At 39.8% G+C, this 19,433-nt stretch overlaps 1 pseudogene; it reads left to right on the forward strand.

Annotated features, from left to right (window-relative positions):
* Nucleotides 1-700: 700 nt before the first annotated feature.
* On the forward strand, nucleotides 701-1,930 carry LOC123827261 (annotated as a pseudogene).
* The last annotated feature ends 17,503 nt before the right edge of the window (nucleotides 1,931-19,433 follow it).

Below are 19,433 nucleotides of genomic sequence, written 5' to 3' on the forward strand. Positions count from 1 at the left end.
TCTTGTTCTACCACTCCTTTGCTCTGGAGCTTGTGCAGATTACTTAATAACTCTCAGCTCATTTCCATATTTGTAAAAGGGGATCATGGTCATATTGAAAAGCCTCTAGAGGAATTGACGTAGCCCACAGAGGGAAACTACTGGTTAATGTCCTCTGTACATTATAATGTACTTTGTACTTAGCTTCCTTCCATTCTGTGTCTCAATTTCCTACTTCTGTACTACAGGTGCTTCTGGGAATTGATATAATAGGCAGTAAAACAGACATGAGCACAATAGGAATGATAGGCCAGGTACAGAATGTCACCCAGGGCAGATAGCTCTGGGTGCTTAAAACAGACAATTGTAGGGTGGGACCTCACCCCCAGGGTCACCTTTTCTCTCTAGCATATTGCTTCTCATGCAATTTAGACACCCCTGATTTTTGACATTCTGATCATGCAGTTTAGACTCCCATACTGCTGCTCATTTGGTTCAAACCCTGCCCTGACCTTTCCTCTCCTGGCATGTCACTAGTCATTTGGTAGACCCCCTTAGAGCAGGAACAAGGGGAGCTGGATAGACCAATCAGTGGAGACCACAACCCTGAGGAGACACACCTGGAAAGCTGATGAATATTCTGTTGAGAGCCTCCTTGGAACCTCTCTTGAAATCCCTGTCTTTAGATTTCTGTCCTTTTGGCTCTCTAAGCACCAACAGGATGGTGGGCAAGAGCAAGCTCCTTACAAAAGGTGGCAAAGGGGAAGCCAAGAAGAAAGTGGTTGATCCATTTTCTAAGGAAAGTTGGATGATGTGAAAGTGCCAGCTATGATCAACATAAGAAATATTGGAGAGACACTAGTGATGAGAATTCAAGGAACCAAAATTGCATCTGATGGTCTGAAGTGTTATGTTTTTGAAGTGAGCTTAGATGATCTACAGAATGATGAAGTTGCATTTAGAAAATCCAAGCTAATTACTGAGAATGTTCAGGGCAAAAACTCCCTGACAAATTTCCATGGCGTGAATCTTACCCATGATAAAATGGGCTCCACGGTCAAAAAAATTGCAGACCATGACTGAAGCTCATGTTGATGTCAAGACTACTGATGGATATTTGCTTCATCTATTCTGTGTTGGTTTTACTAAAAAACATAACAACGAGATTTGGAAGATCTCTTATGCTCAGCAGCATCAACAGGTCCACCAAATCCAGAAGAAGAAGAAGATGAAAATCATGACCTGAGAGGTGTGAAAAATGACTTGAAATAAGTAGTCAACAAATCAATTCCAGATAGCACTGGAAAAGACATAGAAAAGTCTTGCTGCCCTGGCTGGTGTGGCTCAGTGGATTGAGTGCTGGGCTGCGAACTGAGGGGGTTGCCAGTTTGATTCTCAGCTGGGGCACATGCCTGGGTTGTGGGCCAGGTCCTTAGTTGGGGGCGTGCGATAGGCAATTGATCAATGTACTTCTTGCACGTTGATGTTTCTCTCCCTTTCTCCTTCCTTTCACCTCTCTAAAACAAAAAATCTTTTAAAAAAGATTTTATTTATTTATTTTTAGAGAAGGGAGGGAGAAAGAGAGAGAGAGAAACATCAATGTGTGGTTGCTGGGGGCCATGGCCTGCAACCCAAGCATGTGCCCTGACTGGGAATTGAACCTGCGATGCTTTGGTTCGCAGCCTGCGCTCAATCCACTGAGCTACGTACGCCAGCCAGGGCAATAACATCTTTTTTTAACAAAAGAAAAAAAAGGCTTGCCAATCTATGTATTTGCTTAATGATGTCTTTGTTAGAAAAGTTAAAATGCTGAAGAAGCCCAGGTTTGAATTGGGAAAACCCATGGAGCTTCATAGTGAAAGTAGAAGTTCTGGAAAAGATGGAGGCAAGACAGGTGCTAAAAGTTGAACAAGCTGGTGGATATGATCCCCCAGTCCAAGACTGTGTTTAAAATTCAGACATTTAATGGTGACAAATAAAAAGACCTATTTGTGATTTAAAAGAAGAAGAAGAAACCTCTGCCTTTAGAGGACAGATAAAAGTCTTTAAGGCAAAGGACCCAGTGAATGTGCACTCTCTCTTGAGCACACCACACCTTTCCCCCTCTCCTTTCCCCAATCACATTTTGTCTTTCTTTCTCCTAAGTTTCTTTGGCCTCTGTAACTTTCTTCCCAAGTCCATGCAGCTCAGCTGGCTCACTTCTTCCACAGCTTACTTTATTTACCTCTATGACTTTCTAAATAAACTGTTGCTTGTATTTGAGTTAGTTCCTTAGTTCCGAATTCTTCTCTTAGCCAAACTCAAGGGCTGAGGTCTAACATCTGATGCCATTTCCCATCAACAGAATCACCTCGCAGAATGTGTAATTTCTTCTCAGGCCTTGCTTCTAGCGTAAATCAAATTAAGACTACACATACTCTACTGCCTGTGTGAAGTTTCTTGTTCAAGCATTAATCTCAAAGAACCTTAGCAGATCCGATTAGCTAGATCAAAACTATTAACCCCAAAATGTGTTTGTTACTTTCAAATTTATTATACATGTATAGGCATATTCACAACAGGGGTTCTTTTGGAAGCTCCCACTGAGGAATTGGTGACAATTCCTTTCATATGGCTTACCTAATTCAAATCTGCTGGTTAATTAATAAAGGTCTTCAAAAACTGAAGTATTCACAAACTCAGTGATGCTGAGGTCATGATATAAGAAATACATGTTTGGTCTTTGTCCTTGTTCTTGGCATAGAGCTTCTAAAATACTTGTAACCTTCTATGTGATAACAACAGGAACCTCTTTTGTTTATATCTATATATCTATATATATCCATATACTTTGTCCCCAGCTCCAGAAACAGGTGCAAAGGTCATCTTTTACTCTAAAATTTAGTTTTAATCCTCCATGGAACAATACCTCTGAAGTGAAAGGAGTGTCCTTTGTTATTCATAACCAGCCCCTTTCAGCCCATACACAGGTTTATGTTAATGAGGCAATTTTTAGTAGCTCCTAGGGATGTGGGGCTGGTTGCCAGGAGAACCAACTGCATAATTATAATGTTGGAATTTTCAGACCCATCCCTCAGTCTCTGGGAAGGAAGGCAGTGAGGGTTGTAAGTTACATCAATCACCAATGCCCAATGACTTAATCAACTATGTCTACGTAATTAAATCTCCATAAAAATCCATACCAAATGAATTTGGAGAACTTCAAAATTGGTGATCAAGAACACATCCTTATCCTGAGAAGGTGGTGTACTCAAAACTCCACAGGGACAAGCTCCTATGCTTCGGACCCTTCCAGACCTCACCCTATGTGTCTCTTTGTCTTGTTATTCATTTATATTCTTTAACATATCCTTTGTAATGAATCAGTAATAGTAAGTAAACTGTTTTGTTGGGTTCTGTGAGCAATTCTAGAAAATTACCAAGCTTGAGGAGAGGGTTACGGGAATGAACACCTAATTTATAGCTGGTCAGTCAGAAGTATAGGTGACAACTTAGGAATTTTGATTGACATCTGAAGTTGGAACAGTCTTGTGGGACTGACCTCTTAACCTCTGGAGTCCAAGCTAGCTCCAGGAAGTTAGTTTTATTTTTTTATTCTTTTTTAAAAAAGTACATTTTATTGATTTTGCTATTACAGTTGTCCCACATTTTCTCTCCCCTTTATGCCCCCTCTGCCCTGCACCCCCTCTCTAGCATTCCCTACCCTTTTAATTCATGTCCATAGGTTATACATATAAGTTCTTAGGCTTCTCCATTTCTTAGACCATTCTTAACCTTCCCCTGTCTATTTTATGCCTATCAATTATGCTTCTTATTCCCCGTAACCTTTCCCCCCATTCTCCCTCTCCCCACTGATAACCCTCCATGTGATCTCCATTTCTGGGATTCTGTTCCTTTTCTAGTTGTTTGCTTAGTTTTTGTTTTTGTTTTTTTTTAGGTTCAGTTGTTTATAGTTGTGAGTTTGTGTAAAGAGATTTCTAATCCCTTTAACATTTCATGTAATAAGGGCTTGGTGAAGATGAACTCCTTGAACTTGACCTTCTCTGGAAAGCACTGTATCTGCCCTTCCATTCTAAATGATAGCTTTGCTGGATAGAGTAACCTTGGATGTAGGTCCTTGTCTTTCATGACTTCAAATACTTCTTTCCAGCCCCTTCTTGCCTTCAAGGTTTCTTTGGAAAAATCAGCTGATGACCTTATGGGCACTCCTTTGTAGGTAACTGTCTCCTTTTCTCTTGCTGCTTTTTAGATTCTCTCCTTATCCTTAATCTTGGGTAACTTAATTATGATGTGCCTTGGTGTGTGCTTCCTTGGGTCCAACTTCTTTGGGACTCTCTGGGCCTCCTGGACTTCCTGGAAGTCTATTTCCTTCACCAGACTGGGGAAGTTCTCCTTCATTATTTTTTCAAATAAGTTTTCAATTTCTTGCTCTTCTTCTCCTTCTGGTACCCCTATGATTTGGATGTTGGAATCTTTAAAGTTGTCCCAGAGGTTCCTAAGCCTCTATTTTTTGAAATTTTGTTTCTTCATTCTGTTCTGGTTGAATGTTTATTTCTTCCTTCTTATCCAAATCGTTGATTTGAGTCCCTATTTTCTTCCCTCCCCTGTATATTTTGCTTTATTTCATTTTGGGTAGCTTTCTTCCTTCATTTTGCAACCAAGCTCAATCAATTTTCTGAGCATCCTGAATACAGTGTTTTGAACTCTTCATCAGATAGGTGGGCTATCTCTTCATCGCTTAACTCTTTTTCTGGAGTTTTGATCTGGTCTTTCATTTGGGCCATATTTCTTTGTCTCAGCACACCTGTTATGTTGTAAGGGGTGGAGCCTTAGGTACTCACCAGGGTAGGACAACCCTCTTCGCTGCATTGTGGTGCTGTATGTGGAAGAGGGGTCAGAGAGGTAACAATGCCACTCACTCACTCTGCCCTAGTCCCACTTTCCAACAAACTCTCTTGTGATACTGGGAGTTTTTCCTGCTGTCACAACTCCCACAGTATTTTACAGCTAGAGGTTTTCAGTCTTTAGTTTCCTGTTCAGCCAGCCCCGCCTCGTCTATGTGGTTTGAGGCCTTGGTGTGCATCTGCTTCTCTGGGCTCCCTGTCTCTACCCCTCCTACCTGTCTGGATGAATGTTTCTTTAACTCCTCGGTTGTCGGAATTCCATGCAGTTTAATCTTCTGGCACTTCTGGTTGTTTATTGTTTTTAAGTTGGTTGTTATCCTTCTTTTGGTTGTGCAAAAAAGCGAAGCATTTCTACCTAAGCCTCCATCTTGGTCAGAACTCCAGTCCGACGGTTTTAAAATTGAGTTAAATTGTAGCACACCCAGCCCGTGTCTGCTGAGAACTGGAGAATTACTCAGTGTGAAAAAACCCACACATCTGGTGCCAGAAGTATTGAGTTTAGAAAGGAAAAGATATTTTGCATTTTAATGTCTCATCCTACATTAGTTTTTAAAAAAGATTTTATTTATTTTATTTTTAGAGAGAGGGGAAGGGAGAGAGAAAGATGAGAGAAATATCAATGTGTGGTGCCTTTCATGTGCCCCCAGCTGGGGACCTGGCCTGCAACTTGGGCATGTGCCCTGACTGGGAATCAAGCCGGTGACCCTTTGGTTTTCAGGCCAGCACTCAATCCACTGAGCCACACCAGCCAGGGCTCATTATACATTAGTTTTGACTGTTACTATTGATTTGTCTATTCTGGATAATTAATGTAAATGTATATATGCAGAAAAAGCTGAAAAATAAATGAGCTAAGTGTTCATCTTAAGATATTAGCAAAAGAACATAATAAACCTAAAAATAGTAGAATAGAAAAAAGAAAACAAATAATAGAATTATCAAAGGCAAACACTGATTCTTTGAAAGGCTATTAATATTGAAATGATACCAATAAGACTACTCAAAAAGAGAAACCAGAGAAGCAATAACAGGATTGAAGAAGGGGACATCACTATACATGTAAACAGGTATTAAAAAGCTAAGAGGATATTATCAACAAATTCATGACAATAAATTTTAAAATCTGGATGTTTATATAGTTTGTTCCTTTTTATTCTGAGTAGCATTCCACTATGTGAATATATCACAGTTTTTTAAAAAATCATTACCCTGTTTAAAAAATCTGGGCTCTTTCCAGTTTAAGGCTATCACAAATAAAGCTGCTATAAATATCTGTGTACCAGTTTTCATGTGAACATGTGTTTTTTTCTGGGATAAATGCCCAGGAGTGCAATTGCTGGGTCATGTGGCAATGGCAAGCTTAGTTTTGTAAGAAACTGCTGAACTGTTCTTCAGAGTGGCAGCACCATTTTCACAGCAATGAATGACAGATCTAGTTCTCTGTTACTAACATTTAGTTTTGTCATTAAAAAAATAGTTAAAATAACACAGTTTTATTTCTCGTTCATGCTGTGTATTGATGGAGCAGCCACTATTTGAAACCTCATTTGCCACCATAGAGAAAAATGAATACTCCCTGAGGGTCTGGAAACAGCTTGAGTGGACTGGCAAGTTGATTGGGGCAGGGTCTCAGGAAATCACTAGGGAGGGTCACAGTGTGCACCTGGTGGATGGAGATTCAGATGTGGCACCTGCCTCCTGGCTGTATGTGTGTGTGTTGAGGGGTGTCTCAAAAAAGGTACAATGGCCTCTGCCAGTACTTTTGTCTGGGAGAAAGCTGCCCCCACCACCCATGGTTCTCCTTCTGATACCAGACAAGTCAGTTCCTCTCCATATGCTCCTGGTGCCTTTCAAGCTGCTCCATCTCCCTCAGAGCCCTCTGTCTACCTCAACCTCAATCTCTGCCATTTTTTATAGCCAGAAGTTGTGGGAACTTATCTTCCTGGTACTGGAACCTTGGGCTAGGGGGCCTGTTGTGAGGCTGGGACCCCTTGCTCCTCAGGGGGGGGGGGGCTCAGCAGCCAGATATTCCTCCTGATTTTTATCCACCACATGTGGGTGTGGGACCAGCCCACTCCATGTCTCCACCCCTCCTACAAGTCTTGATGTGACTTCTTTAAATCCCTACTTGTAGGACTTTCATTCAGCCACATTTCAGGTGTTGTGGTTGTTCTGCAGTTTAGTTGTAATTCTGACGTGGTTGTGGGAGGTCTGGAGCACTGGATTTATCCGTCTTGACTGAAAGTCCATTTAAAAATATATAATCCAAAAGTTTTGGTATTTTTGAAGGGTGAGTTAATCTGAAACCTATTAAACCTCTATAATCTATACTGATTCAGGTTTTTGAGGGACTAGGACGCAGGCATCTAGATATTTTTAAAATTTCCACTGGTGAATTTAATTTGCAGCCAGGATTATGAAGACACCTTATTTTCAAGACATAAGCTTTGAGGGAAACAACATCCTTTGAAGAAATAGCCATACCCAATGATGGAAATGTGATAAACCAAGAAAGCATGTGGTGGGATAGTAGAGCTTAATAACAATTCAGAAATATAAACAAGTGTTCTATGACCCTGGAAAATAACATTTTAAGGAAAAATTTTAAAAACTTTTGAAATTTCAAAATAGATTAATTTTAAAAGGATTTAGTTAGACCATTTTTAAAAATTTCAATATTAGAGCCATGAAATATTCCTTATCAACATGAAAGAAAGCAAGACAATAAATTAGTTGAGAAGGAGCTAATCACCCACCCCACCTAGAAAAGAAAAAAAAATAGAAAAAGTACAGGCAGTGGCTAATCAAGTTGACTAATTTGAATCCATCAAAATTCTGACAACCACCCTGGCTAGTGTGGCTCAGTGGATTAAATGCCAGCCTGTGAACTGAAAGGTCACCAGTTGGATTCCCAGTCAGGGCACATGCCTGGGTTGCAGGCAGGTCCCCAGTTGGAGGTGTACAAGAGACAACCCAGTTGATGTATCTCTCACACATCGATATTTCTCTTCCTCTCCTTCCCCCACCCTTCCCGTCTCTCTAAAAATAAATAAATGAATTCTGACAATCCAGGAGAGTTTGGTGATTATGTCTCTGAGGGGCGCTGAACCTCTACAGAACAATACACAAAGGGAAAATACTGAAAATTCTAAGAACTGAAAATGTAATGCTCCATGAAGAGCAGTAACATATATTAGAAAATTAGAATACATTTTTAAAGAAGGGCAAGTCATAGATTAAGAGGTTTAAGAAAAACAGAAAGAGAAGTGCCCCTAATTGCCCCTCTGGCTACCCCAGTAAACAGACCCAAAATCATTCATCTCTCCAGTGGGATACTGTCACATGCAACCACTGAGTCTACACAGCAGCTATGTGCCACTTTGGAGAACTGGTGGTAATGATACCAGAATGACTAGTCAGGGCAGGTGAGGTAGGTTTGAGTAGTCAAACCTGCTTGTGCTCACTACCAGGATGACATCAGGATCAACAAGGTCACTGAAAGCAGAAAGCTGGACTTCATTCTTGACTCCTATACTACCTACAGATAATGTGACAACTTTCCTCGCTACCTTAGACTTTATACTGAAAAACCCTCTGTGCTCCCCCTGAATACCCACTTTCAGAGCAAACTATGGATTTCAATCTTGCTATTTCCCTATATTCCCCAGCAACATCACTGAACTAGTCCTAGTCTGTCCAGGAGATGCTACAGGTTACACAAGAGGATTTTTGGGACATGATCTACAAGCACACACATTCAAGTTTCAGTGACATATATATAGGGGCCAGCACAAAATACGCCCCTTTTTAATTATAAAATATTTTATTACAAAGTCATAAACATGTAATTCTGTAACATACTTGAGTATGATATTGATCATACTTCAGTATGATACTGATCATGCTCAAGTGCATCACATGACATTTTAGGTGAAATGTTCAAATTGTTGTCCATCTTGTGTGAGACATTTCCATGCCCTACCGACCATACTCAAGTAGGTGTTACTTCTGCCAGACCCTGTATATATATATTTTTTAATATTTTGTTGATTATATTCTTAGAGTTGTCCTGATTTTTGCCCCTTTGCACCCTCCACCCAGCACCCCCCCCCCACACTCCCTCAGGCAATCCCCGAACCACTGGTCATGTCCATGGGTCATGTGTAAAAGTTCTTTGGCTACTCCATTTCCTACACTGTACTTTACATCCCCATGGCCATTCTGCAACTACTTATTTGTACTTCTTAATCCCCTCACCTCTTCACCCATTCCCCTACACCCTTTCTCCCATTTAGCAACCATCAAAATGCTCTCTATCCATGATTCGGTCTCTGTTCTTGTTTGCTTAGTTTGTTTTTCAGATTAAATTGTTGATAGATATTTTCTTTGCTGCTTTATTGTTCATAGTTTTGATCTTTTTCTTAAATAAGGCATTTTAACATTTCATATAATAATGGTTTGGTGACAATGAACTCCTTTAGTTTTTTTCTTGTTTGGGAAGCTCTTTATCTTCCCTTCTATTCTAAATGATATCTTTGCTGGGTAGAGCAATCTTAACTGTAGGACCCTGCATTTCATGACTTTGAATATTTCTTGCTAATCCCTTCTGGCCTGCAAAGTTTCTTTTGAGAAATCAGCCAACAGTCTTATGGGAACTCCCCTGTAGGTGACTAACAGCTTTTCCCTTGCTGCTTTTAAGATTCTCTTTGTACCCATCTTGTTTGGGACTCTCTGTTCTTCCTGGACTTGCATGTCTATTTCCTTTATCAAATTAGGGAAGTGTTCTTTCATTATTTTTTCAAATAGATTTCCAATTTTTTGCTCTTTTTCTTCTTCTGGCACCCCTATGATGTAAATGTTGGATCTCTTGAAGTTGTCCTAGAGGTTGCTTATACTATTCTCATAAAAATTTTTTTTTCTTCTTCTCATTGTTCTGGTTGGTTGTTTTTTGCTTCCTTATGTTGCAGATCATTGATTTAATTCTCAATTTCATCCACTCTTCTGTTGTTTCCCTGTAAATCATTCTTTATTTCAATTGGTGTATCCTTCATTTCTGACTGGGTCTTTTTTATGCTACTGAGGTCCTCACTAAGTTCCTGTAGCATCCTTATAACCAGTGTTTTGAACTCTATCTGATAGATTGCCTATCTCCATTTTCTTTGGCTCTTTTTCTGGAGTTTTGATCCAGATGAGTTCTTTCATTTGGGCTATGTTTCTTCGTAATGTCCTTTTGCCAGCCTCCCTGTTTATTTCTATGTATTAAGTAGAGCTGCTTTGACTCTCTGTCTTGGTAGCATGGCTTAATGTAGTAGGTATCCTGTAGGGTCCAGTGACACAGCCTGCCCTATCACCCAAGCTGGGCACTCAAGGCGTGCCCTTTGTGTGGACTGAGTACACCCTCCTCTCGTAGTTGAGCCTTGGTTGCTGTTGGAAGATCAGTGGGAGAGATTTACCCAAGCCAGTCAGCTGCAAGGACTTAGGACTGTCTGTGACTACTGACCACCAACCTCTGCCCTCCATGGAGGATCAACTATGCAGCGGCAGGGTGGTGGTACTCCAACATGGTCTGTAGCTGTCCACTGGGTGCACTGTCCTAGGTGGCAGAGCCAAGGGAAAGCCCCCACCTGTGTTCTGCCTGGGCCACCCTTCCTGAGCTGTAAAGCAATCTGAGATGGCTGCTACTTATGCTGGGCTTGGAGATTTCCAGTCAAACTGTGAATCTAGGCTGGCTGCTGTTTGTGTCAGGCCTGGGGCCACTTAGAAAGAGGTATGGGAACTGGGGGCTCACTGAGGCTGGTTGTTGCTTGAGAGGATTTAGGAAGTTGTGAAACATGAGTCAAGACCAGCCACTCACATGGAAAAGCAGCTTTAGTGGGCCAGTAAATTGGGTGGGCTGGAGTCTCTGAGGACCTCCAAGGAATGTCAAACAATGTTAGCCAGATTAATGGAGTCTCAGATATGGCACCAGCTTACTGGCTCTGTGGGGGAAGAGTTTATCAAAGGGTAAAGGTCTCTGCTGGCCCCAATGCCAGACACTTCAGTTTCTCCTTGTATATCACTATTGTCTTTCAAGCTGCTTCACCAGTACTGGAACTCAGCGTAAGTCTGAGTAGGTAAGGCCATGTGTGAGTTAAGAGGAACTGCTTGGGGGTTCCAGCAGTTTCTTCCATTAACTCAATACCTGCTGTTTTTTACAGCCAGAAGTTGTGGGGACTTAACTTCCTGCCACTGGAAACCTGCACTGGTGGGCCTGGCGTGGGGTTCGGACTCCTGGCTCCCAAGATATCCCTCCCAGATTTTTATCTATCACACATGGGTGAGGGACCAGCCCGTTCAGTATCTTTGCCCCCTCATACCATCCTGGATGGATATGGTGTCTTTAATTCCATAGTTGTGAGACTTCCATTCCACTCAATTTCTGATGGTTCTGAGTGATGGTTGTTCTGTATTTTAGTTGTAACAATGTTGTATATTTTCAAAATAATAAAAATTAAGACTTTTAGGATTAATTATTGTGCTAAAATTACTTTAGTATGTTGCTTTTATATGTCCAAACCCAATATTAGGAATAAACTTCTTAGAAGTCTTATGCAACTATAAAATTTAAAAAAAATCTACATATTAAATACAACCCAAATTACAACTAATAAAATTAAATTTAACTTTTAATTTTTTGAGGACCCTCCATACTGTTTTTCACAGTGGCTCAGCCAGTTTAAAATCTTATCAACAATGTACAAATGTTCCCTTTTTCCAACATGCTCACCAACACTTATCTCTGTCTTCTTGATGGTAGTCATTCTTACAGGTATGAGGTGATAATTCACCTTGGTTTGGATTTGCACTCCCTGATGATTAGTGCTGCTCAGCACATTTTTATGTACCTGTCAGCCATTTGGATATATTCTTTGGAAACATGTATATTTAAAAAATCAGACTTTTTTTGTTTTGAGTTATATGAGTTCTTTATAAATTTTGGATATTAACCTCTTATCCGATACATGGTTTGCCAAAATTTTCTCCCATTCTGTAGGTGGTCTTTTCATTGTGTCGAAAACTGTTTCTTTTGCTGTGCAGAAGCTTTTAAGTTTGATGTAGTCCCACTTATTGATTTTTGCTTTTTGGTCATTTATGCTCTTAGTGTCATATTCAAAATATCATTGTCAAGTCATTTTGAGGACCTTCTTCCCTATCAGTTTTATGGTTTCAGGTCTTATGTTTAAGTCTTTGATCCAAGATAATTTTTTTTGAGTGGTGTAAGATAGGGGTCCAATTTCATGTTTTTGCACATAGTTATGCAGTTTTTCCAACACCATTTATTGAAGGGACTATCCTTTCCCCACAGGGTATTTCTGGTTCCCTTATCAAATATTAGTTATATATATAACTAGTATATATATTAGTTATATATATTTTTTATAATATATATATATGGGAACCAGGGTGTTTCTGGTTATATATATATAACTATAGTTATATATAGTTATATATAGTTATATATAGTTATATATATATAGTTATATATAGTTAGTTTAATATATATAGTTATATATAACTAATGATTATATATATATAATATATATTATATTAAGTGTGTGTGTGTGTGTGTGTGTATGTATATATATACACACATTTTTTTCTGAGCTATTTTGTTCCATTGGTTTATGTGTCTATTTTTATGCCAGTACCATACTTTTTAAGTATCATAGTGTTTTAATTACTATATCTTTGAGGTCACTTGAAATCAGAAAGTGAGATCACCTCTGGTTTTATTCTCAGTATTACTTTGGCTATTCAGGTGGTTTCATAAATATATTTAGGTTTTTCTTTTTCTGTAAAAAGTGCCACTGGAAATTTGGTAGAGGTCGTGTTGAATACAGACAGCTCTGGATAACATGAACATTTTAACAATATTAACTCTTCCAATCCATGAACATGGGATGGCCTTCCATTTGATTTTTTTCTTGTCTTCTTTCAGCAAAGTCTTACAGTTTTCATCCTACATATCTTTCACTTCATTGGTTAAATTTATTCTAGGTATTTTTAACATTCTTGATTCTAGTGTGAATGGAATAGGTTGGGGTTTTTTTTCAGATGTTTCATTGTTATTATAGAGAAAAGCAATTGACGTGTGTATTGATTTTATATCCTGAAACTTTATTGAATTCATTGATTAGATCAAAGTTTCATAGTTGTCTTTTATATCTTTAATAATTAAAAATTTATTAATTGATTTTAAAGAGAGAAAGGGTGTGTGAAAAACATTGATTTGTTATTCCACTTATTTATGCATTCATTGGGTGGTTCTTTTTTAAATCTTTTAAAATATATTTTATTGATTATGCTATTACAGTTGTCCCATTTCCCCCCTTCACTCCCCTCCACCCTGTACACCATATCCCACCCACTTTCCCCCCCTTTAGTTTATGTCCATGTGTCCTAAGTTCTTTAGCTTTTGCATTTCCCATACTATTCTTGCCCTCCCCCTATTTTCTACCTACCATCTATGCTACTTATTCTCCGTACCATTTCCCCCCCTCCTCCTCCCACTCCCCTGTTGCTAATCCTCCATGTGATCTCCATTTCTGTGGTTCTGTTCCTGTTCTAGTTGTTTGCTTACTTTCTTTTGGTTTTGTTTTAGGTGTGGTTGTTAATAATTGTGAGTTTGCTGTCCTTTTACTATACATGTTTTTTTAATCTTCTTTTCTTAGATAAGTCCCTTTAACATTTTATAAAATAAGGGCTTGGTGATGATGAACTCCTTTAACTTGACCTTATCTGAGAAGCACTTTATCTGCCCTTCCATTCTAAATGAAAGCTTTGCTGGATAGAAATATCTTGGATGTAGGTCCTTGGCTTTCATGACCTGGAATACTTCTTTCCAGCCCCTTCTTGCCTGTAAGGTCTCTTTTGAGAAATCAGCTGACAGTCTGATGGGAACTCCTTTGTAGGTTACTGTCCCCTTATCTCTTGCTGCTTCTAGGATTCTCTCCTTCATTTTTACCTTGGCTAATGTAATTATGATGTGCCTTGGTGTGTTCCTTCTTGGGTCCAATTTCGTTGGGACTCTCTGAGTTTCCTGGACTTCCTGGAAGTCTATTTCCTTGGCCAGATTGGGGAAGTTCTCCTTTATTATTTGTTCAAATAACTTTTCCACTTGTTGCTCTTCCTCTTCTCCTTCTGGTACCCCTATAATTCAGATGCTGGAACGTTTAAAGATGTCCTGGAGGTTCCTAAGCTTCTCATTTTTTTGAATTCTTATTTCTCCATTCTTTCCTGTTCGGCTGTTTCTTTCTTCCTTCTGGTCCATTCTTGTTTTGAGTCCCCATTTCCTTCCCATCACTATTGGTTCCCTGTGAATTTTCCTTCATTTCTCTTATCGTAGCCTGCATTTGTTCATCTAAGTTGCAACCAAAATCAACCAATTCTGTGAGCTTCCTGATCACGTGTTTTAAACTGTGCATCTGATAGGTTGGCTATCTCTTGGCTGCTTAAAAGGATGGGTTCTGGGGCTTTGATTTGTTCTTCTGTTTGAGCCATCTTTTTGCGGGGGGGGGGGGGTCTGGTCGCACCTGTTACAGTAGGGGGTGGAGTCTTAGGTGTTCAACAGTGCGTGGCACCCCAGTCACTGGGTTGTGACGTTGTATGTGGGGGCCAGGTTGAGAGGGAACAATGGCAGTTGCTCCGTTCTCCGTGAGACCTCAGTCCCTTCTGCTTCCCCCAAGCAAAGTGGGCCCCTCTGGTGCCAGTTCCCCTGTAGGTGGGCTTGTGTATGCCGTGGGACCTTCCAAGGACCTCTCCTGTGAGACTGGGTGTCTCTCCGTGCACCTCAACTCCCACAAATATCCTCAATCAGTGTCCTGAGGCTCTATTTCCCAGCTCTGGGATCCTGGGTTGCGCACACTGCTTTGCTTTACAATTACTGCCTCACTGGGTCTGCCAGTTGCCACCCCTCTGCCAGCTGCTGCTTGCACACTCAGGGTCTACCCACTGTGGTCTTGCGCACCTGGATGCCTTGCGCGCCCGGTCCCAACTCACTGTGCTCTCCGCGCCTCGACCTGTGCTTGGCTGCTCATCTCTGCCCCTCCTACCGGTCTGCATGAATGGGTCTATTTCAACTTCCTGGTTGTCTGACTTCCTTTCACATCAATTTTCTGTCAGTTCTGGACATTATTCTGTTTCTAAATTGTTGTTGTTCCTATCTTGGTTGTGTGTGGAGGTACGGTGTGTCCAACTATGACTCCATCTTGGCTGGAAGTCCATTGGGTGGTTCTTGTATGTGCCTTGACCAGAGATGGAACCTGCAACCTTGGCGTATGGGGACGATGTTCTAAGTAGCTGAGCTGCCTGGCCAGAGCTCTTAATAATTTTTAATATTGACAGGTAACCACACATTAGCTTCTAACACAATAAACAATCTTGTTCATCCCAGATATAATACTTAATGAATTCAATAAACTCCTGAGAGTGTAACAAATTGTTATGAGTAAATTCGGGTTTGAAAAGTAGATGTAGCCCTGGCTGGTGTGGCTCAGTGGAGTGCGTGCTGGCCTGAGAACCAAAGGGTCATCGGTTCAATTCCCTGTCAGGACACATGCCTGGGTTGTGGGCCAGGCCCCCAGTAAGGAGTGCAAAGGAGAGGCAACCAGGCATTGATGTTTCTCTCCCTCTCTTTCTCACTACCTTCTCCTCTCTCTAAAAATAAATAAAAAAAAATTTCTAAAAAAGAAAAATAGATGCAGATTTTGTTGAATTTGTGGACTCAGAGGGCATAAAATTCTTATAAATACTTTCACTGTATTTCATTCACAATAAATTACATTTGATGGGTTACTTTCTGGAAATTCTATGTTTAAATACAGTAGCTAAATAAACTTTCAAAAATGTACTCAACATTTATTTACTTAGTGCTCAATTTTTAGGTCACTACCTCCCTGTGACCTGTTAATAGAACTTGTTTTTAATTGATCATTGCATGCTCTGGATGTTTCTTCATTCACTGGCTAGAATAATTACAGGAAGTCATGCCCAAGCGATTTTGTCACTTCTCCCAAACAGTTTTTATGACTATGGAAAAGAGGAGCTGATGGAGGCTCTATTAAACCTTAGCCCAGCCCTTTCTCCCACCAAGAATTCCAGGGTATAGCAGAGGCTCTCCAGGTGTTGAGTTGTTCTGAATTTCTCCCACATCCTTTCCTGGGCCTAGATTCAATTCTGCTCCTCTGTTTGGAATATGGCCCATGTGGTGGTGGTGATAGCAGGGAACCTTGTTTACTCTTCTACAATGTCCCTCTGGCTTGGCAACTTACTTTAAAATTAGCCTTAGCCTAGTGGAAGGGGCACTCTTCCCCTCTGGGAACACCCCACAGGAAGACAGTTGGCTACAAAAAGAGGCCCTCTGTAGCGAGATTTCAGACTGAGCTACAAGGTCCTGCTTAGCCCCAGATTTTCACCACCATAAGCTTTGCTCATGGCTGAAAAGTCTGTCTTTTGCAGTTCTAGCTTCTACCATTACACTAGTGCAATAAGGATGATATTGACTGGTCAAGAGCAAGAATGTGAATTATTGTTAAGTTTCTTAGATATGATTATCAGTATTACAGTTATACTGGAGAGTGTTTTTTAGGAGATGTATACTGATGTATTTTGAGATCAAGTGTCATGGAATTTCACTTTAATAGTGCAGACAATACACATACATGCAAATCATATGTGCCACATATTACTGTTTTTCTATAATTCTCTGCCGATAAATAGGAAAACAGGTCAAGGAAGAGCTGTTCATAGGTTAAGGCACCAGGATTATACATAATTCTGCCAAAGGATGATTTATTAATCTTGAAGGTATTTCTGCTCTTGGCAGGGAGAAGCAACTGGGCAGAACTGCATCGGCCTCAGGATTGTCCATAATGGAACACAAAATGATAGTAATTTCGAGGGAACGTTAAATGTGAAGTGAGCATGTCTGGGTGTATGTAAATTTAACATTGGTTGGGAGAGCTGAGTGTAACCGACTTCTGGTGATAAATATAACCCGAAGCATAAGCAACAGGTTCAGTCTGGTTGCCAGGCAACCCTGCCACTGGTTTCCTTCAGGTTGACCTTCATTACTTTTTTCTATCCACATCTAATCTTAACATTTGCACCCTCTGGATCCCCCTTGATTCATTTAATATTTAATGAGTACTGTTTGTGTGAGTTGGGGGTGGGGGGGGGGAGTCCAGGGCAGACTAGATCATAATTTTGGAAATGAAATAGGGCAAAAACATTGCCCTGAAGCATCTTACACTCTAATAAAAATAGAAAGGCAAGAATAATTACTATGGTTATGTTCCTTTAACACATTCCTTTACAATTTGTAACTTAAATTATATTGGCAAAGATCCTTTTAACAAATAAAGTAACATTTAGAGGTGCCACGGATTAGGACCTGCTATCTTTGAAGGACATTTTCAGCTTACTACAGATAGGGGACATCAGAAGCCCACTTCAGATGGGTGACCACTTAAGTTCTTATTTGTTGTCTGAATGGCTGGCTGACTTACTAGAGCTAAACTACATTCATAATAATATTCCATTTCTCTATAAGCCTAGGCTGTGGTGCTTTCTTTTGCTTACTTCCCTACTTTTATGTTTTCTCAAACTTTCATTAACTAAAGTAACTTGGGCATGTCTCTGTTGCTTGCAAGTAAAGTCAAACTGCAGCAAAACAGCTGACCTTATAATGGTTATTTTTGCATATAATTTTCACACTGTAAATTTACCAAAATATCACTGGTTGTAGATCTTTTGAAATTATTGGTTTAATCCATGCTCCCCTTCTCTGAGAACTACCTCCCACCAATTGGGATATGTCCCTTTGACAATGTTAATAACAAGCAACAACAGCCACCCCCACCATCAGACCTGATAGGATCAGGTAGGCACTCGACTAAGTTGCACCAATCAAATTCTCTTAGGAGAACTGGAACATAGACACAAATCGCTTGGTTTCTGGAATTGTAATGGGATGCTGAAAGGCATCTTTTGTCAAGTGAAATCCATTATGTAGAAAGAAGCAGAGACAATCGTTTTTCCCTTCCTCTCTAAAATCAATAAACATATATTTGGGTAAAAATTAAAAAAGAGAGAGAGAGAATTGTTCCCAAACTCACATCCTGATAGTAAAATTTCCTTTTTGCTTAGGCAGTCTGGGTGGGTATGTGTTATCAACAACCAAAAGATGTTTAAGGCTGTTTCAATCTGGCTTAAATATTACATCATACCTTGCTCACACAAAATTATTCAGGCTCAACAGGTAAAATGATGCTGTACTTGGGTAATTTTTGAGAAAATCCCTCTAAAGCCATCAGAAATTGACCAATGATAATTAGTCCTTTCTGACATTTTAATAAATATTATAATTACTGGCTAAGCACAATATTATAGAGATGTTTTCATTTCATACAACAGTGGCATATTCCCTTAGGAGATATCTTAATTTAACCCCTTCACTTTCAAGTCAGGAAACTAAGGCCCAACATGGCCTTAGGTTTGGGATTAGAATCTTGTGTCTGTAGTGCTCAAGCTAGGGTCTTTGTCAATAATTTTTTTAGGGCCAAGATGGTATTCTCCTTTCCTTAAATTCCAAGTGAGATCACTAAACAGTATTTATTGATTGCCCACTTAATTGGTCAGGATTCTTTTAGTTTTAAGTTTAAAAAAATTAGCTCAAATAGCTTAAGCGGAGGGAAAAAAAAAAAGAAAAAAGAGGCTCCAGTGCCCTGGCTGGTGTGGCTCAGTGATTGAGTGCCTGGTTTGATTTCCAGTCAGGACACATGCCTGGGTTGTGGGCCAGGTCCCCAGTAGGGTGCATACAAGAAGCAACCACACACTGATGTCTGTCTCCCCTTCTAAAAATAAATAAATAAAATCTTAAAAAAGAAAATATTAAAAAAAATTTTAAAAGAAGAGGCTCCAGGAATATATTTGTTTTAGGCATGACTGTTTCCAAGCTTAAAATTACTGAGAATTTTACCTCTTCACTTCTAGGAAAGACTATCCACAAAGAAGGACACCTATAGACTCACATCCTATCAACTTAGCTACCCCAGCAGTACATGCCAACTGTCATTGGGCTTCTCAGTTACGTGAATCAGTAAATTCCTTTTTCATTCCCTTAAACAAATTCAAATTTGGTTTCTATCACTTATAACAAGTGTTCTGACTAAAACTGAACTTATCAAAAAGTTCTCCTCAAACAAGGATAATCGGATTCTCTCTTCAACACTTGGAATATAAGAGTAGGATGTATAAACAGAAGCTGAAAGAATATGCAAGGAAGACAGCAATCCAAGACAACTATGAAAAGAAACTTAGTATTGACATACTATCTTGACCTCTATTTTCTACCTCTTCTATCTCTTTTATATCTTATATCTTAAACTTATTTGTGACTTTAGATTATTCTTGGTCCTACCAGTATCATAGCCTGAATTGCTGCATGATATCCTAAACTGATTTCACCCTAAAACCTTTTTAGAAATAGCAAAAGGTAAACTGTCAGCAAAG

Source organism: Phyllostomus hastatus, unplaced genomic scaffold, assembly GCF_019186645.2.
Source record: "Phyllostomus hastatus isolate PE091 unplaced genomic scaffold, TTU_PhHast_1.1 phas_contig_86, whole genome shotgun sequence".
Lineage (NCBI taxonomy): Eukaryota > Metazoa > Chordata > Mammalia > Chiroptera > Phyllostomidae > Phyllostomus > Phyllostomus hastatus.